The sequence below is a fragment of the Atractosteus spatula genome (genome assembly GCF_055471065.1).
Source record: "Atractosteus spatula isolate fAtrSpa1 chromosome 26 unlocalized genomic scaffold, fAtrSpa1.hap1 SUPER_26_unloc_1, whole genome shotgun sequence".
NCBI lineage: Eukaryota > Metazoa > Chordata > Actinopteri > Semionotiformes > Lepisosteidae > Atractosteus > Atractosteus spatula.
Genome location: NW_028296644.1, coordinates 2,780,998 through 2,804,071, shown reverse-complemented (window position 1 = coordinate 2,804,071; position 23,074 = coordinate 2,780,998). Strand labels below are relative to the sequence as shown.

Here is a 23,074-nt window from a genome sequence, read left to right as displayed (position 1 = left end):
GAGGAAAGGGGGCGGCCACGTACAGTTCACATTCAAGCCACAAGTACTCTTCTCGGATGTTGCACAAACAAATCATAACGCCCTGAAAGCATTGCAGCATGTCTGTGTCCCACTTCCCGTAGCTGCAGGACGACTGACACGAACGGACAAACACAATCTGTGGCGTTTAGCGTGACATAGTCTTGCAGGCATCGTGCTGTCTCACTGCAATACTATACCGCTGGAGGAAACAGTCCATCTGGCCATGAAACTCATTTGAACGTCTAGCTACAGTAACTAACAATATCATGATTTGTTCACGATGTGTGGAATCAGCACGTCCCGGAGACAGCGTCCGATATCGTGAGCATTCTCTCGTGGTGTCCTGCAGGGCTCCAGCAGCTGTGCGTTGGTGGTATAGTGGTGAGCATAGCTGCCTTCCAAGCAGTTGACCCGGGTTCGGTTCCCGGCCATCGCAGCGCCGAGTGTCCGTAACTTCTGTTATGAACCTAAAAATGTGACCAGCAAAGCCTTTTTTGAAAGAGGTTGCACAAATGAATTGGGGGAGAATCTTACAGGGGATTCTGAGCGATGTCTGCATACACGCAGTCCGATATGGGTGCTGAAAGCTTGAGAAACTCTCAATATCATGCTGCCTTTCCCCGGAGTAAATCTGTTACATTGAAAGACAGCTTCTCGCAGGTTCAAAAAGGGCCCCTGTTAATTGGAGAAATCAATGATTTCGAATGAGTTCTGTATGCGTTAAAAGACAGCTATACACACAGAAAACATGCAGGGTGTTTCCCGAGCCGAAACACAGTGCCTTTTTCCAAGCCATTTGACAAAGCCCGCCCACTGAAAACTGCAGCAGATCGTGTAAAGACGTTCGATTTGTAACTACTGCAAGAACAGGAAGCAGAATAAATTCCTCTTTTCAAACTGTCAAAGGTTTGCCTTGCGAACGCTGCAGGACATCACACAATCTCTTTTGAACGGGGACAAATGATTTCTTATGGGGCGCAGTAAGAACTGACGTTTTAAAAGCTCCACTCGTGCCGGCGATGCAGCACGAAGAAGCGCAACCTAGCATTTGACAGACAAAAGCCGGGCGCCGCTACGAGAATCTTAAAGGGCATTCTGAGCGATGTCTGCTTACACGCAGTCCGATACGGGTGCTGAAAGCTTGAGCAACTCTCAATGTCATGCTGCCTTTCCCCGGAGTAAATCTGTTACATTAAAAGAATGCTTCTCGCAGGTTCAAAAAGGCCCCCTGTTAATTGGAGAAATCAATGATTTCGAATGAATTCTGTATGCGTTAAAAGACAGCTATACACACAGAAAGCATGCAGGATGTTTCCCGAGCCGAAACACAGTGCGTTTTTCCACGACTTTGACAAAGCCCGCCCACTGAAAACTGCAGCAGATCGTGTAAGGACGTTCAACTTTGTAACTACTGCAAGCACAGGAAGCAGAATAAATTCCTCTTTTCAAACTGTCAAAGGTTTGCTTTGCGAACGCTGCAGGACATCGCACAATCTCTTTTGAACGGGGACAAATGATTAATGATTTCTTATGGGGCGCAGTAAGTACAGACGTTTAAAAAGCTCCACTCATGCGACGATGCAGCATGAAGAAGCGCAACCTAGCGTTTGACAGACAAAAGCCGGGCGCCGCTACGAGCAATATGAAATCAAACTGACAGAACACGGCGTTTCGCGCTGACTCAAAAGTGTTCTCGACAGATCTGTTCCCTGCATAACGCTGAAAGAGCTAAAGAGCGTTTCTGTCGAGAAGAAAAAAGCTCGTTTCTTTCTACCATGATGTCACCATGACAAAATCTGTCTTTAAACACCTTGCTCAGTCTCTGACGAGACTGTCAAAAATTGCTTCCGCCGATTGTATTGCAAACCGGCGGAAGCGGGGTATTGGGAAAAGTTTTCAACTAGCAATAATCGCGCCTCGGCTAAACCTCACAGGCTACGATACTGCCACTGCGCAAAGTTGACGGTTGCCAGGCAACCGCGGGGATCCTATGGAAATCGTTACCAATCGTCTCATGGCATGTCGTTGCTGTAACGCTTCATATCTGTCGTCTTCTTCTTATAGCTCGAGGTTTTGAAGAATTTCATGACAGACAAGGTCTCCGTTGGGAACAAAGGGCGTTGTGAGAAAACCGTTGCTTATTTTCAGCAGCAGAAATACAACCCTTTAAATACAAGATGACAGAACAATGACGAAGGGCATGCCGGGAGGAAATCATGCACTACAGAGGAAAGGGGGCGGCCACGTACAGTTCACATTCAAGCCACAAGTACTCTTCTCGGATGTTGCACAAACAAATCATAACGCCCTGAAAGCATTGCAGCATGTCTGTGTCCCACTTCCCGTAGCTGCAGGACGACTGACACGAACGGACAAACACAATCTGTGGCGTTTAGCGTGACATAGTCTTGCAGGCATCGTGCTGTCTCACTGCAATACTATACCGCTGGAGGAAACAGTCCATCTGGCCATGAAACTCATTTGAACGTCTAGCTACAGTAACTAACAATATCATGATTTGTTCACGATGTGTGGAATCAGCACGTCCCGGAGACAGCGTCCGATATCGTGAGCATTCTCTCGTGGTGTCCTGCAGGGCTCCAGCAGCTGTGCGTTGGTGGTATAGTGGTGAGCATAGCTGCCTTCCAAGCAGTTGACCCGGGTTCGGTTCCCGGCCATCGCAGCGCCGAGTGTCCGTAACTTCTGTTATGAACCTAAAAATGTGACCAGCAAAGCCTTTTTTGAAAGAGGTTGCACAAATGAATTGGGGGAGAATCTTACAGGGGATTCTGAGCGATGTCTGCATACACGCAGTCCGATATGGGTGCTGAAAGCTTGAGAAACTCTCAATATCATGCTGCCTTTCCCCGGAGTAAATCTGTTACATTGAAAGACAGCTTCTCGCAGGTTCAAAAAGGGCCCCTGTTAATTGGAGAAATCAATGATTTCGAATGAGTTCTGTATGCGTTAAAAGACAGCTATACACACAGAAAACATGCAGGGTGTTTCCCGAGCCGAAACACAGTGCCTTTTTCCAAGCCATTTGACAAAGCCCGCCCACTGAAAACTGCAGCAGATCGTGTAAAGACGTTCGATTTGTAACTACTGCAAGAACAGGAAGCAGAATAAATTCCTCTTTTCAAACTGTCAAAGGTTTGCCTTGCGAACGCTGCAGGACATCACACAATCTCTTTTGAACGGGGACAAATGATTTCTTATGGGGCGCAGTAAGAACTGACGTTTTAAAAGCTCCACTCGTGCCGGCGATGCAGCACGAAGAAGCGCAACCTAGCATTTGACAGACAAAAGCCGGGCGCCGCTACGAGAATCTTAAAGGGCATTCTGAGCGATGTCTGCTTACACGCAGTCCGATACGGGTGCTGAAAGCTTGAGCAACTCTCAATGTCATGCTGCCTTTCCCCGGAGTAAATCTGTTACATTAAAAGAATGCTTCTCGCAGGTTCAAAAAGGCCCCCTGTTAATTGGAGAAATCAATGATTTCGAATGAATTCTGTATGCGTTAAAAGACAGCTATACACACAGAAAGCATGCAGGATGTTTCCCGAGCCGAAACACAGTGCGTTTTTCCACGACTTTGACAAAGCCCGCCCACTGAAAACTGCAGCAGATCGTGTAAGGACGTTCAACTTTGTAACAACTGCAAGCACAGGAAGCAGAATAAATTCCTCTTTTCAAACTGTCAAAGGTTTGCTTTGCGAACGCTGCAGGACATCGCACAATCTCTTTTGAACGGGGACAAATGATTAATGATTTCTTATGGGGCGCAGTAAGTACAGACGTTTAAAAAGCTCCACTCATGCGACGATGCAGCATGAAGAAGCGCAACCTAGCGTTTGACAGACAAAAGCCGGGCGCCGCTACGAGCAATATGAAATCAAACTGACAGAACACGGCGTTTCGCGCTGACTCAAAAGTGTTCTCGACAGATCTGTTCCCTGCATAACGCTGAAAGAGCTAAAGAGCGTTTCTGTCGAGAAGAAAAAAGCTCGTTTCTTTCTACCATGATGTCACCATGACAAAATCTGTCTTTAAACACCTTGCTCAGTCTCTGACGAGACTGTCAAAAATTGCTTCCGCCGATTGTATTGCAAACCGGCGGAAGCGGGGTATTGGGAAAAGTTTTCAACTAGCAATAATCGCGCCTCGGCTAAACCTCACAGGCTACGATACTGCCACTGCGCAAAGTTGACGGTTGCCAGGCAACCGCGGGGATCCTATGGAAATCGTTACCAATCGTCTCATGGCATGTCGTTGCTGTAACGCTTCATATCTGTCGTCTTCTTCTTATAGCTCGAGGTTTTGAAGAATTTCATGACAGACAAGGTCTCCGTTGGGAACAAAGGGCGTTGTGAGAAAACCGTTGCTTATTTTCAGCAGCAGAAATACAACCCTTTAAATACAAGATGACAGAACAATGACGAAGGGCATGCCGGGAGGAAATCATGCACTACAGAGGAAAGGGGGCGGCCACGTACAGTTCACATTCAAGCCACAAGTACTCTTCTCGGATGTTGCACAAACAAATCATAACGCCCTGAAAGCATTGCAGCATGTCTGTGTCCCACTTCCCGTAGCTGCAGGACGACTGACACGAACGGACAAACACAATCTGTGGCGTTTAGCGTGACATAGTCTTGCAGGCATCGTGCTGTCTCACTGCAATACTATACCGCTGGAGGAAACAGTCCATCTGGCCATGAAACTCATTTGAACGTCTAGCTACAGTAACTAACAATATCATGATTTGTTCACGATGTGTGGAATCAGCACGTCCCGGAGACAGCGTCCGATATCGTGAGCATTCTCTCGTGGTGTCCTGCAGGGCTCCAGCAGCTGTGCGTTGGTGGTATAGTGGTGAGCATAGCTGCCTTCCAAGCAGTTGACCCGGGTTCGGTTCCCGGCCATCGCAGCGCCGAGTGTCCGTAACTTCTGTTATGAACCTAAAAATGTGACCAGCAAAGCCTTTTTTGAAAGAGGTTGCACAAATGAATTGGGGGAGAATCTTACAGGGGATTCTGAGCGATGTCTGCATACACGCAGTCCGATATGGGTGCTGAAAGCTTGAGAAACTCTCAATATCATGCTGCCTTTCCCCGGAGTAAATCTGTTACATTGAAAGACAGCTTCTCGCAGGTTCAAAAAGGGCCCCTGTTAATTGGAGAAATCAATGATTTCGAATGAGTTCTGTATGCGTTAAAAGACAGCTATACACACAGAAAACATGCAGGGTGTTTCCCGAGCCGAAACACAGTGCCTTTTTCCAAGCCATTTGACAAAGCCCGCCCACTGAAAACTGCAGCAGATCGTGTAAAGACGTTCGATTTGTAACTACTGCAAGAACAGGAAGCAGAATAAATTCCTCTTTTCAAACTGTCAAAGGTTTGCCTTGCGAACGCTGCAGGACATCACACAATCTCTTTTGAACGGGGACAAATGATTTCTTATGGGGCGCAGTAAGAACTGACGTTTTAAAAGCTCCACTCGTGCCGGCGATGCAGCACGAAGAAGCGCAACCTAGCATTTGACAGACAAAAGCCGGGCGCCGCTACGAGAATCTTAAAGGGCATTCTGAGCGATGTCTGCTTACACGCAGTCCGATACGGGTGCTGAAAGCTTGAGCAACTCTCAATGTCATGCTGCCTTTCCCCGGAGTAAATCTGTTACATTAAAAGAATGCTTCTCGCAGGTTCAAAAAGGCCCCCTGTTAATTGGAGAAATCAATGATTTCGAATGAATTCTGTATGCGTTAAAAGACAGCTATACACACAGAAAGCATGCAGGATGTTTCCCGAGCCGAAACACAGTGCGTTTTTCCACGACTTTGACAAAGCCCGCCCACTGAAAACTGCAGCAGATCGTGTAAGGACGTTCAACTTTGTAACAACTGCAAGCACAGGAAGCAGAATAAATTCCTCTTTTCAAACTGTCAAAGGTTTGCTTTGCGAACGCTGCAGGACATCGCACAATCTCTTTTGAACGGGGACAAATGATTAATGATTTCTTATGGGGCGCAGTAAGTACAGACGTTTAAAAAGCTCCACTCATGCGACGATGCAGCATGAAGAAGCGCAACCTAGCGTTTGACAGACAAAAGCCGGGCGCCGCTACGAGCAATATGAAATCAAACTGACAGAACACGGCGTTTCGCGCTGACTCAAAAGTGTTCTCGACAGATCTGTTCCCTGCATAACGCTGAAAGAGCTAAAGAGCGTTTCTGTCGAGAAGAAAAAAGCTCGTTTCTTTCTACCATGATGTCACCATGACAAAATCTGTCTTTAAACACCTTGCTCAGTCTCTGACGAGACTGTCAAAAATTGCTTCCGCCGATTGTATTGCAAACCGGCGGAAGCGGGGTATTGGGAAAAGTTTTCAACTAGCAATAATCGCGCCTCGGCTAAACCTCACAGGCTACGATACTGCCACTGCGCAAAGTTGACGGTTGCCAGGCAACCGCGGGGATCCTATGGAAATCGTTACCAATCGTCTCATGGCATGTCGTTGCTGTAACGCTTCATATCTGTCGTCTTCTTCTTATAGCTCGAGGTTTTGAAGAATTTCATGACAGACAAGGTCTCCGTTGGGAACAAAGGGCGTTGTGAGAAAACCGTTGCTTATTTTCAGCAGCAGAAATACAACCCTTTAAATACAAGATGACAGAACAATGACGAAGGGCATGCCGGGAGGAAATCATGCACTACAGAGGAAAGGGGGCGGCCACGTACAGTTCACATTCAAGCCACAAGTACTCTTCTCGGATGTTGCACAAACAAATCATAACGCCCTGAAAGCATTGCAGCATGTCTGTGTCCCACTTCCCGTAGCTGCAGGACGACTGACACGAACGGACAAACACAATCTGTGGCGTTTAGCGTGACATAGTCTTGCAGGCATCGTGCTGTCTCACTGCAATACTATACCGCTGGAGGAAACAGTCCATCTGGCCATGAAACTCATTTGAACGTCTAGCTACAGTAACTAACAATATCATGATTTGTTCACGATGTGTGGAATCAGCACGTCCCGGAGACAGCGTCCGATATCGTGAGCATTCTCTCGTGGTGTCCTGCAGGGCTCCAGCAGCTGTGCGTTGGTGGTATAGTGGTGAGCATAGCTGCCTTCCAAGCAGTTGACCCGGGTTCGGTTCCCGGCCATCGCAGCGCCGAGTGTCCGTAACTTCTGTTATGAACCTAAAAATGTGACCAGCAAAGCCTTTTTTGAAAGAGGTTGCACAAATGAATTGGGGGAGAATCTTACAGGGGATTCTGAGCGATGTCTGCATACACGCAGTCCGATATGGGTGCTGAAAGCTTGAGAAACTCTCAATATCATGCTGCCTTTCCCCGGAGTAAATCTGTTACATTGAAAGACAGCTTCTCGCAGGTTCAAAAAGGGCCCCTGTTAATTGGAGAAATCAATGATTTCGAATGAGTTCTGTATGCGTTAAAAGACAGCTATACACACAGAAAACATGCAGGGTGTTTCCCGAGCCGAAACACAGTGCCTTTTTCCAAGCCATTTGACAAAGCCCGCCCACTGAAAACTGCAGCAGATCGTGTAAAGACGTTCGATTTGTAACTACTGCAAGAACAGGAAGCAGAATAAATTCCTCTTTTCAAACTGTCAAAGGTTTGCCTTGCGAACGCTGCAGGACATCACACAATCTCTTTTGAACGGGGACAAATGATTTCTTATGGGGCGCAGTAAGAACTGACGTTTTAAAAGCTCCACTCGTGCCGGCGATGCAGCACGAAGAAGCGCAACCTAGCATTTGACAGACAAAAGCCGGGCGCCGCTACGAGAATCTTAAAGGGCATTCTGAGCGATGTCTGCTTACACGCAGTCCGATACGGGTGCTGAAAGCTTGAGCAACTCTCAATGTCATGCTGCCTTTCCCCGGAGTAAATCTGTTACATTAAAAGAATGCTTCTCGCAGGTTCAAAAAGGCCCCCTGTTAATTGGAGAAATCAATGATTTCGAATGAATTCTGTATGCGTTAAAAGACAGCTATACACACAGAAAGCATGCAGGATGTTTCCCGAGCCGAAACACAGTGCGTTTTTCCACGACTTTGACAAAGCCCGCCCACTGAAAACTGCAGCAGATCGTGTAAGGACGTTCAACTTTGTAACAACTGCAAGCACAGGAAGCAGAATAAATTCCTCTTTTCAAACTGTCAAAGGTTTGCTTTGCGAACGCTGCAGGACATCGCACAATCTCTTTTGAACGGGGACCAATGATTAATGATTTCTTATGGGGCGCAGTAAGTACAGACGTTTAAAAAGCTCCACTCATGCGACGATGCAGCATGAAGAAGCGCAACCTAGCGTTTGACAGACAAAAGCCGGGCGCCGCTACGAGCAATATGAAATCAAACTGACAGAACACGGCGTTTCGCGCTGACTCAAAAGTGTTCTCGACAGATCTGTTCCCTGCATAACGCTGAAAGAGCTAAAGAGCGTTTCTGTCGAGAAGAAAAAAGGTCGTTTCTTTCTACCATGATGTCACCATGACAAAATCTGTCTTTAAACACCTTGCTCAGTCTCTGACGAGACTGTCAAAAATTGCTTCCGCCGATTGTATTGCAAACCGGCGGAAGCGGGGTATTGGGAAAAGTTTTCAACTAGCAATAATCGCGCCTCGGCTAAACCTCACAGGCTACGATACTGCCACTGCGCAAAGTTGACGGTTGCCAGGCAACCGCGGGGATCCTATGGAAATCGTTACCAATCGTCTCATGGCATGTCGTTGCTGTAACGCTTCATATCTGTCGTCTTCTTCTTATAGCTCGAGGTTTTGAAGAATTTCATGACAGACAAGGTCTCCGTTGGGAACAAAGGGCGTTGTGAGAAAACCGTTGCTTATTTTCAGCAGCAGAAATACAACCCTTTAAATACAAGATGACAGAACAATGACGAAGGGCATGCCGGGAGGAAATCATGCACTACAGAGGAAAGGGGGCGGCCACGTACAGTTCACATTCAAGCCACAAGTACTCTTCTCGGATGTTGCACAAACAAATCATAACGCCCTGAAAGCATTGCAGCATGTCTGTGTCCCACTTCCCGTAGCTGCAGGACGACTGACACGAACGGACAAACACAATCTGTGGCGTTTAGCGTGACATAGTCTTGCAGGCATCGTGCTGTCTCACTGCAATACTATACCGCTGGAGGAAACAGTCCATCTGGCCATGAAACTCATTTGAACGTCTAGCTACAGTAACTAACAATATCATGATTTGTTCACGATGTGTGGAATCAGCACGTCCCGGAGACAGCGTCCGATATCGTGAGCATTCTCTCGTGGTGTCCTGCAGGGCTCCAGCAGCTGTGCGTTGGTGGTATAGTGGTGAGCATAGCTGCCTTCCAAGCAGTTAACCCGGGTTCGGTTCCCGGCCATCGCAGCGCCGAGTGTCCGTAACTTCTGTTATGAACCTAAAAATGTGACCAGCAAAGCCTTTTTTGAAAGAGGTTGCACAAATGAATTGGGGGAGAATCTTACAGGGGATTCTGAGCGATGTCTGCATACACGCAGTCCGATATGGGTGCTGAAAGCTTGAGAAACTCTCAATATCATGCTGCCTTTCCCCGGAGTAAATCTGTTACATTGAAAGACAGCTTCTCGCAGGTTCAAAAAGGGCCCCTGTTAATTGGAGAAATCAATGATTTCGAATGAGTTCTGTATGCGTTAAAAGACAGCTATACACACAGAAAACATGCAGGGTGTTTCCCGAGCCGAAACACAGTGCCTTTTTCCAAGCCATTTGACAAAGCCCGCCCACTGAAAACTGCAGCAGATCGTGTAAAGACGTTCGATTTGTAACTACTGCAAGAACAGGAAGCAGAATAAATTCCTCTTTTCAAACTGTCAAAGGTTTGCCTTGCGAACGCTGCAGGACATCACACAATCTCTTTTGAACGGGGACAAATGATTTCTTATGGGGCGCAGTAAGAACTGACGTTTTAAAAGCTCCACTCGTGCCGGCGATGCAGCACGAAGAAGCGCAACCTAGCATTTGACAGACAAAAGCCGGGCGCCGCTACGAGAATCTTAAAGGGCATTCTGAGCGATGTCTGCTTACACGCAGTCCGATACGGGTGCTGAAAGCTTGAGCAACTCTCAATGTCATGCTGCCTTTCCCCGGAGTAAATCTGTTACATTAAAAGAATGCTTCTCGCAGGTTCAAAAAGGCCCCCTGTTAATTGGAGAAATCAATGATTTCGAATGAATTCTGTATGCGTTAAAAGACAGCTATACACACAGAAAGCATGCAGGATGTTTCCCGAGCCGAAACACAGTGCGTTTTTCCACGACTTTGACAAAGCCCGCCCACTGAAAACTGCAGCAGATCGTGTAAGGACGTTCAACTTTGTAACTACTGCAAGCACAGGAAGCAGAATAAATTCCTCTTTTCAAACTGTCAAAGGTTTGCTTTGCGAACGCTGCAGGACATCGCACAATCTCTTTTGAACGGGGACCAATGATTAATGATTTCTTATGGGGCGCAGTAAGTACAGACGTTTAAAAAGCTCCACTCATGCGACGATGCAGCATGAAGAAGCGCAACCTAGCGTTTGACAGACAAAAGCCGGGCGCCGCTACGAGCAATATGAAATCAAACTGACAGAACACGGCGTTTCGCGCTGACTCAAAAGTGTTCTCGACAGATCTGTTCCCTGCATAACGCTGAAAGAGCTAAAGAGCGTTTCTGTCGAGAAGAAAAAAGCTCGTTTCTTTCTACCATGATGTCACCATGACAAAATCTGTCTTTAAACACCTTGCTCAGTCTCTGACGAGACTGTCAAAAATTGCTTCCGCCGATTGTATTGCAAACCGGCGGAAGCGGGGTATTGGGAAAAGTTTTCAACTAGCAATAATCGCGCCTCGGCTAAACCTCACAGGCTACGATACTGCCACTGCGCAAAGTTGACGGTTGCCAGGCAACCGCGGGGATCCTATGGAAATCGTTACCAATCGTCTCATGGCATGTCGTTGCTGTAACGCTTCATATCTGTCGTCTTCTTCTTATAGCTCGAGGTTTTGAAGAATTTCATGACAGACAAGGTCTCCGTTGGGAACAAAGGGCGTTGTGAGAAAACCGTTGCTTATTTTCAGCAGCAGAAATACAACCCTTTAAATACAAGATGACAGAACAATGACGAAGGGCATGCCGGGAGGAAATCATGCACTACAGAGGAAAGGGGGCGGCCACGTACAGTTCACATTCAAGCCACAAGTACTCTTCTCGGATGTTGCACAAACAAATCATAACGCCCTGAAAGCATTGCAGCATGTCTGTGTCCCACTTCCCGTAGCTGCAGGACGACTGACACGAACGGACAAACACAATCTGTGGCGTTTAGCGTGACATAGTCTTGCAGGCATCGTGCTGTCTCACTGCAATACTATACCGCTGGAGGAAACAGTCCATCTGGCCATGAAACTCATTTGAACGTCTAGCTACAGTAACTAACAATATCATGATTTGTTCACGATGTGTGGAATCAGCACGTCCCGGAGACAGCGTCCGATATCGTGAGCATTCTCTCGTGGTGTCCTGCAGGGCTCCAGCAGCTGTGCGTTGGTGGTATAGTGGTGAGCATAGCTGCCTTCCAAGCAGTTGACCCGGGTTCGGTTCCCGGCCATCGCAACGCCGAGTGTCCGTAACTTCTGTTATGAACCTAAAAATGTGACCAGCAAAGCCTTTTTTGAAAGAGGTTGCACAAATGAATTGGGGGAGAATCTTACAGGGGATTCTGAGCGATGTCTGCATACACGCAGTCCGATATGGGTGCTGAAAGCTTGAGAAACTCTCAATATCATGCTGCCTTTCCCCGGAGTAAATCTGTTACATTGAAAGACAGCTTCTCGCAGGTTCAAAAAGGGCCCCTGTTAATTGGAGAAATCAATGATTTCGAATGAGTTCTGTATGCGTTAAAAGACAGCTATACACACAGAAAACATGCAGGGTGTTTCCCGAGCCGAAACACAGTGCCTTTTTCCAAGCCATTTGACAAAGCCCGCCCACTGAAAACTGCAGCAGATCGTGTAAAGACGTTCGATTTGTAACTACTGCAAGAACAGGAAGCAGAATAAATTCCTCTTTTCAAACTGTCAAAGGTTTGCCTTGCGAACGCTGCAGGACATCACACAATCTCTTTTGAACGGGGACAAATGATTTCTTATGGGGCGCAGTAAGAACTGACGTTTTAAAAGCTCCACTCGTGCCGGCGATGCAGCACGAAGAAGCGCAACCTAGCATTTGACAGACAAAAGCCGGGCGCCGCTACGAGAATCTTAAAGGGCATTCTGAGCGATGTCTGCTTACACGCAGTCCGATACGGGTGCTGAAAGCTTGAGCAACTCTCAATGTCATGCTGCCTTTCCCCGGAGTAAATCTGTTACATTAAAAGAATGCTTCTCGCAGGTTCAAAAAGGCCCCCTGTTAATTGGAGAAATCAATGATTTCGAATGAATTCTGTATGCGTTAAAAGACAGCTATACACACAGAAAGCATGCAGGATGTTTCCCGAGCCGAAACACAGTGCGTTTTTCCACGACTTTGACAAAGCCCGCCCACTGAAAACTGCAGCAGATCGTGTAAGGACGTTCAACTTTGTAACTACTGCAAGCACAGGAAGCAGAATAAATTCCTCTTTTCAAACTGTCAAAGGTTTGCTTTGCGAACGCTGCAGGACATCGCACAATCTCTTTTGAACGGGGACAAATGATTAATGATTTCTTATGGGGCGCAGTAAGTACAGACGTTTAAAAAGCTCCACTCATGCGACGATGCAGCATGAAGAAGCGCAACCTAGCGTTTGACAGACAAAAGCCGGGCGCCGCTACGAGCAATATGAAATCAAACTGACAGAACACGGCGTTTCGCGCTGACTCAAAAGTGTTCTCGACAGATCTGTTCCCTGCATAACGCTGAAAGAGCTAAAGAGCGTTTCTGTCGAGAAGAAAAAAGCTCGTTTCTTTCTACCATTATGTCACCAGGACAAAATCTGTCTTTAAACACCTTGCTCAGTCTCTGACGAGACTGTCAAAAATTGCTTCCGCCGATTGTATTGCAAACCGGCGGAAGCGGGGTATTGGGAAAAGTTTTCAACTAGCAATAATCGCGCCTCGGCTAAACCTCACAGGCTACGATACTGCCACTGCGCAAAGTTGACGGTTGCCAGGCAACCGCGGGGATCCTATGGAAATCGTTACCAATCGTCTCATGGCATGTCGTTGCTGTAACGCTTCATATCTGTCGTCTTCTTCTTATAGCTCGAGGTTTTGAAGAATTTCATGACAGACAAGGTCTCCGTTGGGAACAAAGGGCGTTGTGAGAAAACCGTTGCTTATTTTCAGCAGCAGAAATACAACCCTTTAAATACAAGATGACAGAACAATGACGAAGGGCATGCCGGGAGGAAATCATGCACTACAGAGGAAAGGGGGCGGCCACGTACAGTTCACATTCAAGCCACAAGTACTCTTCTCGGATGTTGCACAAACAAATCATAACGCCCTGAAAGCATTGCAGCATGTCTGTGTCCCACTTCCCGTAGCTGCAGGACGACTGACACGAACGGACAAACACAATCTGTGGCGTTTAGCGTGACATAGTCTTGCAGGCATCGTGCTGTCTCACTGCAATACTATACCGCTGGAGGAAACAGTCCATCTGGCCATGAAACTCATTTGAACGTCTAGCTACAGTAACTAACAATATCATGATTTGTTCACGATGTGTGGAATCAGCACGTCCCGGAGACAGCGTCCGATATCGTGAGCATTCTCTCGTGGTGTCCTGCAGGGCTCCAGCAGCTGTGCGTTGGTGGTATAGTGGTGAGCATAGCTGCCTTCCAAGCAGTTGACCCGGGTTCGGTTCCCGGCCATCGCAGCGCCGAGTGTCCGTAACTTCTGTTATGAACCTAAAAATGTGACCAGCAAAGCCTTTTTTGAAAGAGGTTGCACAAATGAATTGGGGGAGAATCTTACAGGGGATTCTGAGCGATGTCTGCATACACGCAGTCCGATATGGGTGCTGAAAGCTTGAGAAACTCTCAATATCATGCTGCCTTTCCCCGGAGTAAATCTGTTACATTGAAAGACAGCTTCTCGCAGGTTCAAAAAGGGCCCCTGTTAATTGGAGAAATCAATGATTTCGAATGAGTTCTGTAAGCGTTAAAAGACAGCTATACACACAGAAAACATGCAGGGTGTTTCCCGAGCCGAAACACAGTGCCTTTTTCCAAGCCATTTGACAAAGCCCGCCCACTGAAAACTGCAGCAGATCGTGTAAAGACGTTCGACTTTGTAACTACTGCAAGAACAGGAAGCAGAATAAATTCCTCTTTTCAAACTGTCAAAGGTTTGCCTTGCGAACGCTGCAGGACATCACACAATCTCTTTTGAACGGGGACAAATGATTTCTTATGGGGCGCAGTAAGAACAGACGTTTTAAAAGCTCCACTCGTGCCGGCGATGCAGCACGAAGAAGCGCAACCTAGCATTTGACAGACAAAATCATGATATTGTTAGTTACTGTAGCTAGACGTTCAAATGAGTTTCATGGCCAGATGGACTGTTTCCTCCAGCGGTATAGTATTGCAGTGAGACAGCACGATGCCTGCAAGACTATGTCACGCTAAACGCCACAGATTGTGTTTGTCCGTTCGTGTCAGTCGTCCTGCAGCTACGGGAAGTGGGACACAGACATGCTGCAATGCTTTCAGGGCGTTATGATTTGTTTGTGCAACATCCGAGAAGAGTACTTGTGGCTTGAATGTGAACTGTACGTGCCCGCCCCCTTTCCTCTGTAGTGCATGATTTCCTCCCGGCATGCCCTTCGTCATTGTTCTGTCATCTTGTATTTAAAGGGTTGTATTTCTGCTGCTGAAAATAAGCAACGGTTTTCTCACAACGCCCTTTGTTCCCAACGGAGACCTTGTCTGTCATGAAATTCTTCAAAACCTCGAGCTATAAGAAGAAGACGACAGATATGAAGCGTTACAGCAACGACATGCCATGAGACGATTGGTAACGATTTCCATAGGATCCCCGCGGTTGCCTGGCAACCGTCAACTTTGCGCAGTGGCAGTATCGTAGCCTGTGAGGTTTAGCCGAGGCGCGATTATTGCTAGTTGAAAACTTTTCCCAATACCCCGCTTCCGCCGGTTTGCAATACAATCGGCGAAAGCAATTTTTGACAGTCTCGTCAGAGACTGAGCAAGGTGTTTAAAGACAGATTTTGTCATGGTGACATCATGGTAGAAAGAAACGAGCTTGTTTCTTCTCGACAGAAACGCTCTTTAGCTCTTTCAGCGTTATGCAGGGAACAGATCTGTCGAGAACACTTTTGAGTCAGCGCGAAACGCCGTGTTCTGTCAGTTTGATTTCATATTGCTCGTAGCGGCGCCCGGCTTTTGTCTGTCAAACGCTAGGTTGCGCTTCTTCATGCTGCATCGTCGCATGAGTGGAGCTTTTTAAACGTCTGTACTTACTGCGCCCCATAAGAAATCATTAATCATTTGTCCCCGTTCAAAAGAGATTGTGCGATGTCCTGCAGCGTTCGCAAAGCAAACCTTTGACAGTTTGAAAAGAGGAATTTATTCTGCTTCCTGTGCTTGCAGTAGTTACAAAGTTGAACGTCTTTACACGATCTGCTGCAGTTTTCAGTGGGCGGGCTTTGTCAAAGTCGTGGAAAAACGCACTGTGTTTCGGCTCGGGAAACATCCTGCATGCTTTCTGTGTGTATAGCTGTCTTTTAACGCATACAGAATTCATTCGAAATCATTGATTTCTCCAATTAACAGGGGGCCTTTTTGAACCTGCGAGAAGCATTCTTTTAATGTAACAGATTTACTCCGGGGAAAGGCAGCATGACATTGAGAGTTGCTCAAGCTTTCAGCACCCGTATCGGACTGCGTGTAAGCAGACATCGCTCAGAATGCCCTTTAAGATTCTCGTAGCGGCGCCCGGCTTTTGTCTGTCAAATGCTAGGTTGCGCTTCTTCGTGCTGCATCGCCGGCACGAGTGGAGCTTTTAAAACGTCAGTTCTTACTGAGCCCCATAAGAAATCATTTGTCCCCGTTCAAAAGAGATTGTGTGATGTCCTGCAGCGTTCGCAAGGCAAACCTTTGACAGTTTGAAAAGAGGAATTTATTCTGCTTCCTGTTCTTGCAGTAGTTACAAAGTCGAACGTCTTTACACGATCTGCTGCAGTTTTCAGTGGGCGGGCTTTGTCAAATGGCTTGGAAAAAGGCACTGTGTTTCGGCTCGGGAAACACCCTGCATGTTTTCTGTGTGTATAGCTGTCTTTTAACGCATACAGAACTCATTCGAAATCATTGATTTCTCCAATTAACAGGGGCCCTTTTTGAACCTGCGAGAAGCTGTCTTTCAATGTAACAGATTTACTCCGGGGAAAGGCAGCATGATATTGAGAGTTTCTCAAGCTTTCAGCACCCATATCGGACTGCGTGTATGCAGACATCGCTCAGAATCCCCTGTAAGATTCTCCCCCAATTCATTTGTGCAACCTCTTTCAAAAAAGGCTTTGCTGGTCACATTTTTAGGTTCATAACAGAAGTTACGGACACTCGGCGCTGCGTTGGCCGGGAACCAAACCCGGGTCAACTGCTTGGAAGGCAGCTATGCTCACCACTATACCACCAACGCACAGCTGCTGGAGCCCTGCAGGACACCACGAGAGAATGCTCACGATATCGGACGCTGTCTCCGGGACGTGCTGATTCCACACATCGTGAACAAATCATGATATTGTTAGTTACTGTAGCTAGACGTTCAAATGAGTTTCATGGCCAGATGGACTGTTTCCTCCAGCGGTATAGTATTGCAGTGAGACAGCACGATGCCTGCAAGACTATGTCACGCTAAACGCCACAGATTGTGTTTGTCCGTTCGTGTCAGTCGTCCTGCAGCTACGGGAAGTGGGACACAGACATGCTGCAATGCTTTCAGGGCGTTATGATTAGTTTGTGCAACATCCGAGAAGAGTACTTGTGGCTTGAATGTGAACTGTACGTGCCCGCCCCCTTTCCTCTGTAGTGCATGATTTCCTCCCGGCATGCCCTTCGTCATTGTTCTGTCATCTTGTATTTAAAGGGTTGTATTTCTGCTGCTGAAAATAAGCAACGGTTTTCTCACAACGCCCTTTGTTCCCAACGGAGACCTTGTCTGTCATGAAATTCTTCAAAACCTCGAGCTATAAGAAGAAGACGACAGATATGAAGCGTTACAGCAACGACATGCCATGAGACGATTGGTAACGATTTCCATAGGATCCCCGCGGTTGCCTGGCAACCGTCAACTTTGCGCAGTGGCAGTATCGTAGCCTGTGAGGTTTAGCCGAGGCGCGATTATTGCTAGTTGAAAACTTTTCCCAATACCCCGCTTCCGCCGGTTTGCAATACAATCGGCGGAAGCAATTTTTGACAGTCTCGTCAGAGACTGAGCAAGGTGTTTAAAGACAGATTTTGTCCTGGTGACATCATGGTAGAAAGAAACGAGCTTTTTTCTTCTCGACAGAAACGCTCTTTAGCTCTTTCAGCGTTATGCAGGGAACAGATCTGTCGAGAACACTTTTGAGTCAGCGCGAAACGCCGTGTTCTGTCAGTTTGATTTCATATTGCTCGTAGCGGCGCCCGGCTTTTGTCTGTCAAACGCTAGGTTGCGCTTCTTCATGCTGCATCGTCGCATGAGTGGAGCTTTTTAAACGTCTGTACTTACTGCGCCCCATAAGAAATCATTTGTCCCCGTTCAAAAGAGATTATGCGATGTCCTGCAGCGTTCGCAAAGCAAACCTTTGACAGTTTGAAAAGAGGAATTTATTCTGCTTCCTGTTTTTGCAGTAGTTACAAAGTTGAACGTCTTTACACGATCTGCTGCAGTTTTCAGTGGGCGGGCTTTGTCAAAGTCGTGGAAAAACGCACTGTGTTTCGGCTCGGGAAACATCCTGCATGCTTTCTGTGTGTATAGCTGTCTTTTAACGCATACAGAATTCATTCGAAATCATTGATTTCTCCAATTAACAGGGGGCCTTTTTGAACCTGCGAGAAGCATTCTTTTAATGTAACAGATTTACTCCGGGGAAAGGCAGCATGACATTGAGAGTTGCTCAAGCTTTCAGCACCCGTATCGGACTGCGTGTAAGCAGACATCGCTCAGAATGCCCTTTAAGATTCTCATAGCGGCGCCCGGCTTTTGTCTGTCAAATGCTAGGTTGCGCTTGTTCGTGCTGCATCGCCGGCAAGAGTGGAGCTTTTAAAACGTCTGTTCTTACTGTGCCCCATAAGAAATCATTTGTCCCCGTTCAAAAGAGATTGTGTGATGTCCTGCAGCGTTCGCAAGGCAAACCTTTGACAGTTTGAAAAGAGGAATTTATTCTGCTTCCTGTTCTTGCAGTAGTTACAAAGTCGAACGTCTTTACACGATCTGCTGCAGTTTTCAGTGGGCGGGCTTTGTCAAATGGCTTGGAAAAAGGCACTGTGTTTCGGCTCGGGAAACACCCTGCATGTTTTCTGTGTGTATAGCTGTCTTTTAACGCATACAGAACTCATTCGAAATCATTGATTTCTCCAATTAACAGGGGCCCTTTTTGAACCTGCGAGAAGCTGTCTTTCAATGTAACAGATTTACTCCGGGGAAAGGCAGCATGACATTGAGAGTTGCTCAAGCTTTCAGCACCCGTATCGGACTGCGTGTAAGCAGACATCGCTCAGAATCCCCTGTGAGATTCTCCCCCAGTTCCGTTTTGCAGTGCTTTAGCTCTTTCCAAAGGCTTCACTTTGCTAGTCACATTCCTAGGCTCATGACAGCATTTGAAAAGATTCGCCCTGCGTTGGCCGGGAATCGCACCCTGGTCAATTGCTTGGCAGGTAGCTATGCTCACCGCTACACCACCAACGCACGCCCGCTGGAGCTCGACAGGACACCACCAGAGAATGCTCACGATATCGGAAGCTGTCTCCGGGACGTGCTGATTCCACACATCATGAATAAATCATAATATTGTAAGTTACTGTAGCTAGACCTTCAAATGAGTTTATGGCCAGATGGACTTTTAGTAGTATAAAGCGACACCTTTCGTCAAACTTTTGACAGGTACCACGCCCCTTTTTTCCAGCCAATGGGAGTCCGCTGTGGGTGGATGTCCAGCCCCTTTGCCAGCCAATGGCGTTTTGTTATGTGTGCATGTCCTTCCTCCTCAGGAGCCAATTGTGTGTAGTTAAGGGTCGGAACTCCCGCCTTCCCCCCTGGCCGGTCTGTCCGGAGCCTCAGGGCCCAAAAGCCCCAAGGCAGCGCATCCCTCGCTTTAGGTGTGTGAAAGTGTGTATTGGTTTGGAAGGGGACCATGTCTGCAGCGGGGTTGAATGCGCTCTATTATAACCCTAGGGAATCGGGTAGTTACGGCGGCGCGGGGAGTCTGGTGAGGGCCGCGAGATCCCGGGGTGTGAGCGGCGCCAGCCGCAGCCGGGTGGCCGAGTGGTTGTCCGGCCAGGCTGCTGATACGCTGCAGAAGCCGGCGTGCATACGTTTTGAAAGAAACAGGACGTTGGTGTCCGAAATGGACTGGCAGTGGCAGGCCCACTTGGTGGACATGAGAGATCACCGCGAGTTCAACGACGGTTTCTGTTACATCTTAACGTGTATAGACATGCTGTCTAAATATGCTTGGGCCGTGCTGCTGAAATCCAAGTCTGGAGGGGCCGTGACAGGCGCCTTCCGAAATATACTGCAAGAGGGGAGTGCTCCTAAAAAGCTGCAAATTGATGAGGGTAAAGAATTTCTTAACAGGACCTTCCAAAATTTTCTCAAACATGAGAAAATTGAACATTTCGTTACGGCCAGCGATGTGAAGGCTAGCGTGGTCGATAGGTTTAACAAAACTATTAAAACAAAAATGTGGAGGTACCTGACACACAAAAACACCTTTCGATATATCGACGTCCTATCAGATCTTATTTACACTTATATCTATAGTTACCACACGACTATTAAACGAACCCTGGCTTCTGTTACGTCCGACAACTCCCTTGAGGTGTGGAGAACGGTCTATGACGAACACTTTAAGAGAAAACCGTCAAAGTTTTCATTTAATGTGGGTGATCGTGTGCAGGTGTCCAAAATAAAGGGAGTGTTTGAGAAGGGATATGAACAGACCTTCACAGATGAAATTTTCATTGTCAAAGAGCAGACCTCGGCTCTGAGACCCTATTACAAACTGCAGGACTACGCAGGCGACGACATTAAGGGCTCCTTCTATGCAGAAGAGCTACAGAGGATAAACTCCGCTGTTGAGAACATCTACTGCATCCAAAAGATTTTAGCAGCCAGGGGTCGTGGCAAAAACAAACAGCTTTTGGTAAAATTGTGGGGCTGGAGCGATAAATTCAAAGGTTGGGTAAAGGCTTCCGAGGTCCGAGACATATAGAGGTGGTGAAAAATGAACCCCAATGGTTTCTATGTGACGCTGGCCAGTAATTCATCCTCAAAGATGTTTCCAAAGAACACCAAAGCGTGCTTCACAGAGCATTTGGCAAAGGCAATTGACCTGGACGGGAGCTGGGAAGTGGGCCTGGTCGAGCTGCACTATTCGCATACACTAAACACTTTTGATGAAGACGAAGTTTTTCTGTTCGTCAGCGATGAGCTCAAAACTATATGGACATGTACCTTACCGAGAGGGTACTACAGCAACATCGAGCAGCTCTTGCATGAAATGAAACGGGCTGTGGAAAAATCCAAGTTAACGGCCATAAGTCTTAAATACAACCCCATTAGCCGGTCGGTAAGGATTGTTAGTGATAAACGGTTTGTTATACAGGTGCATAACCGCCTGGAGAGGATGTTGGGTTTCAAATTGGGTGTTGGAAGTGTAAAATCACCGCACCCCGTCAATATGACTGGCGGATTTAACACCATGTATATATACACCGATATCATAGAAAACCAGTTAATAGGCGACGTCTACGCACCGCTTTTGCGTTGTGTGCCCTTCAGAGGCGTGGATGGTGAATTCGTCACAGTATTGTATGACAAACCCCATTACGTGCCGGTGAGCATCGATCATTTTAACAACATCACTATTGAAATAAAGACGGATCAAAATGAGCACGTCATTTGCATTTGGAAAGGTCATTGTCAAGCTGCATTTCAGACCTGTGAAAGCAACAAACATCTAAAAGGATGACGGTCATCAAGAGCTACGGGGATCCTTCTTTGTATACGTACTACTACAAACAACAGGCTGGTTATGGATTACCAGGATTTTCAGGGCTACCGGTTCAGTACGGCGCGGGTATCGGGGGTATTTTCAGAGAGCTATTTAGAAAAGCTGTGCCTTTTCTGAAACGAGGATTTGAAATAGCTAAGCCGCACATGGCATCGGTGGCTAAAAACATCGCCAAAAACGTGGTCAGCAACGTTACAAGCGCGGTCATGTCCAAGGTGGCTGCACATCAGCAGCAAGGTTCGGGTCTAGCATACATCCGCAGGGGTGTCAAGAGAAAAAGACAGACGTCATTATCTCACCGTCGGGGGCCTCCGAAACCTCATAAAAGAACGGCTAAGCGCAGACAGTCAACTCATAAAAGCTTCAGGTCGACCAAGAAGGGCGTGACACACCGCAATCAACGAGATACAAAACCAGACACATTTTAAATATGGCTTTTGTTCATGGCGGGTCTGCAGAATGCACCAAGTCAGAGCTGGACATATTTCAATTAGCGCCTACCCAAAAAGCATCGAGAAAAGCTTTTACATAGAAGTTCCACCCCTCATGGCCCTAACAGAAAACGCACCTCTGGAGTTCTACGTCGCAGGCAACAGAGAAGATTATTTAGATTTAAACAACACGCTGCTCTATTTGACTTGTAAAATAACGGAATCAGACGCTCAGGACATTGATGCGGCAGCCCGTGTGAGTCTGGTGAATTACCCCATCGCTGCCATCTTCAGCCAGGTTGACATCACCGTAGGAGACCGATTGATCAGCCATAGCAACAACTACTATCCTTACAGAGCCTTTATAGAGTCTGTCCTGAACTACAGTGAAGAGACGCTGAAGACGCAGTATTCAACAGGGCTCTTTTACAAAGACACAGCCGGGCAACACGAGTTCACAATTTTGGATGGCCCCAATCAGGGGTTCCGAAAAAGAGCATCATACACGACGCAAAGCCGAAAACTGGAGCTCCTGTGTCACATTCACGCAGACCTGTTTTTTCAGGACAAACTACTACTGAATGGCGTAGACCTGAAAATAAAACTCACGCGCAACAGAGATGCTTTCTGCTTAATAAACAATGTCGGAGAACACAAACTGAGCGTACTCTCTGCATCTTTGTTTGTGAAAAGAGTCAGAGTGTCACCCAGGGTCAGACTGGGACACGCCGAAGCACTCCTGACGGCCAACGCTAAATACCCCATAGACCGCGTACAGATGAAAGTCTTCAGTCTGCCTGCATTGAGCCGTGTGTGTGACCAAGAAAACCTCTTTCTCGGGCAGTTACCCAAAGTGGTAATTTTGGGGTTTGTGGACAACGTGGCATTCAGCGGCAGTTTTACACAAAACCCCTTCAATTTTAAACACTACAACGTTAACTTTCTGGCTCTCTACTCTGACGGTGAACAAATCCCCACTAAACCGCTTCAACCAGACTTCCAGAATGGACATTGCGTCCGTGAATATTTTAATCTGGTGGAAACATCCGGGAAGCGTCTGAAAGACAAACCACTTCTGGTGGACCGCGAGGAGTACACGCGCGGTTACACATTGTTCGCTTTCAATCTCAGCCCCGACGACGAGTGCACAGGTCATTATTCACTTATCAAAACAGGTAATCTGAGAGCTGAAATAGGCTTCGCGCAACCGCTACCCACTACAGTTAACATGGTTGTGTACGCACTGTTCGACAACGTGATAGAGCTTGATATGAGACGTCAAGTCATTTATGACTTCAGCTAAAAAGCACGGGAGGCCACACAACCTGCACATAAAGATGAACACCAA

General features: G+C 47.1%; 15 non-coding genes across 15 annotated transcripts; 8 read left to right on the top strand and 7 right to left on the bottom strand.

Moving 5' to 3' along the window:
• The first annotated feature begins 385 nt into the window (after window positions 1-385).
• trnag-ucc (transfer RNA glycine (anticodon UCC)) lies at window positions 386-457 on the top strand. The gene has a single exon. It is a non-coding gene; the product is annotated as a tRNA-Gly (tRNA).
• Window positions 458-1,840: 1,383 nt separating this feature from the next.
• On the bottom strand, window positions 1,841-1,982 carry LOC148810661 (U4 spliceosomal RNA). Its single transcript, XR_016086756.1, has one exon. It is a non-coding gene; the product is annotated as a U4 spliceosomal RNA (small nuclear RNA).
• A 650-nt stretch (window positions 1,983-2,632) lies between these two features.
• On the top strand, window positions 2,633-2,704 carry trnag-ucc (transfer RNA glycine (anticodon UCC)). Its single transcript has one exon. It is a non-coding gene; the product is annotated as a tRNA-Gly (tRNA).
• A 1,383-nt stretch (window positions 2,705-4,087) lies between these two features.
• LOC148810659 (U4 spliceosomal RNA) lies at window positions 4,088-4,229 on the bottom strand. Its single transcript, XR_016086755.1, has one exon. It is a non-coding gene; the product is annotated as a U4 spliceosomal RNA (small nuclear RNA).
• Window positions 4,230-4,879: 650 nt separating this feature from the next.
• trnag-ucc (transfer RNA glycine (anticodon UCC)) lies at window positions 4,880-4,951 on the top strand. The gene has a single exon. It is a non-coding gene; the product is annotated as a tRNA-Gly (tRNA).
• A 1,383-nt stretch (window positions 4,952-6,334) lies between these two features.
• LOC148810657 (U4 spliceosomal RNA) lies at window positions 6,335-6,476 on the bottom strand. Its single transcript, XR_016086754.1, has one exon. It is a non-coding gene; the product is annotated as a U4 spliceosomal RNA (small nuclear RNA).
• A 650-nt stretch (window positions 6,477-7,126) lies between these two features.
• On the top strand, window positions 7,127-7,198 carry trnag-ucc (transfer RNA glycine (anticodon UCC)). Its single transcript has one exon. It is a non-coding gene; the product is annotated as a tRNA-Gly (tRNA).
• A 1,383-nt stretch (window positions 7,199-8,581) lies between these two features.
• Window positions 8,582-8,723, bottom strand: LOC148810655 (U4 spliceosomal RNA). Its single transcript, XR_016086753.1, has one exon. It is a non-coding gene; the product is annotated as a U4 spliceosomal RNA (small nuclear RNA).
• Window positions 8,724-10,828: 2,105 nt separating this feature from the next.
• Window positions 10,829-10,970, bottom strand: LOC148810654 (U4 spliceosomal RNA). The gene has a single exon (XR_016086751.1). It is a non-coding gene; the product is annotated as a U4 spliceosomal RNA (small nuclear RNA).
• Window positions 10,971-11,620: 650 nt separating this feature from the next.
• On the top strand, window positions 11,621-11,692 carry trnag-ucc (transfer RNA glycine (anticodon UCC)). The gene has a single exon. It is a non-coding gene; the product is annotated as a tRNA-Gly (tRNA).
• A 1,383-nt stretch (window positions 11,693-13,075) lies between these two features.
• On the bottom strand, window positions 13,076-13,217 carry LOC148810652 (U4 spliceosomal RNA). Its single transcript, XR_016086741.1, has one exon. It is a non-coding gene; the product is annotated as a U4 spliceosomal RNA (small nuclear RNA).
• Window positions 13,218-13,867: 650 nt separating this feature from the next.
• On the top strand, window positions 13,868-13,939 carry trnag-ucc (transfer RNA glycine (anticodon UCC)). The gene has a single exon. It is a non-coding gene; the product is annotated as a tRNA-Gly (tRNA).
• Window positions 13,940-15,121: 1,182 nt separating this feature from the next.
• Window positions 15,122-15,263, top strand: LOC148810650 (U4 spliceosomal RNA). Its single transcript, XR_016086695.1, has one exon. It is a non-coding gene; the product is annotated as a U4 spliceosomal RNA (small nuclear RNA).
• A 1,384-nt stretch (window positions 15,264-16,647) lies between these two features.
• Window positions 16,648-16,719, bottom strand: trnag-ucc (transfer RNA glycine (anticodon UCC)). Its single transcript has one exon. It is a non-coding gene; the product is annotated as a tRNA-Gly (tRNA).
• A 650-nt stretch (window positions 16,720-17,369) lies between these two features.
• LOC148810648 (U4 spliceosomal RNA) lies at window positions 17,370-17,511 on the top strand. The gene has a single exon (XR_016086729.1). It is a non-coding gene; the product is annotated as a U4 spliceosomal RNA (small nuclear RNA).
• Window positions 17,512-23,074: the final 5,563 nt, after the last annotated feature.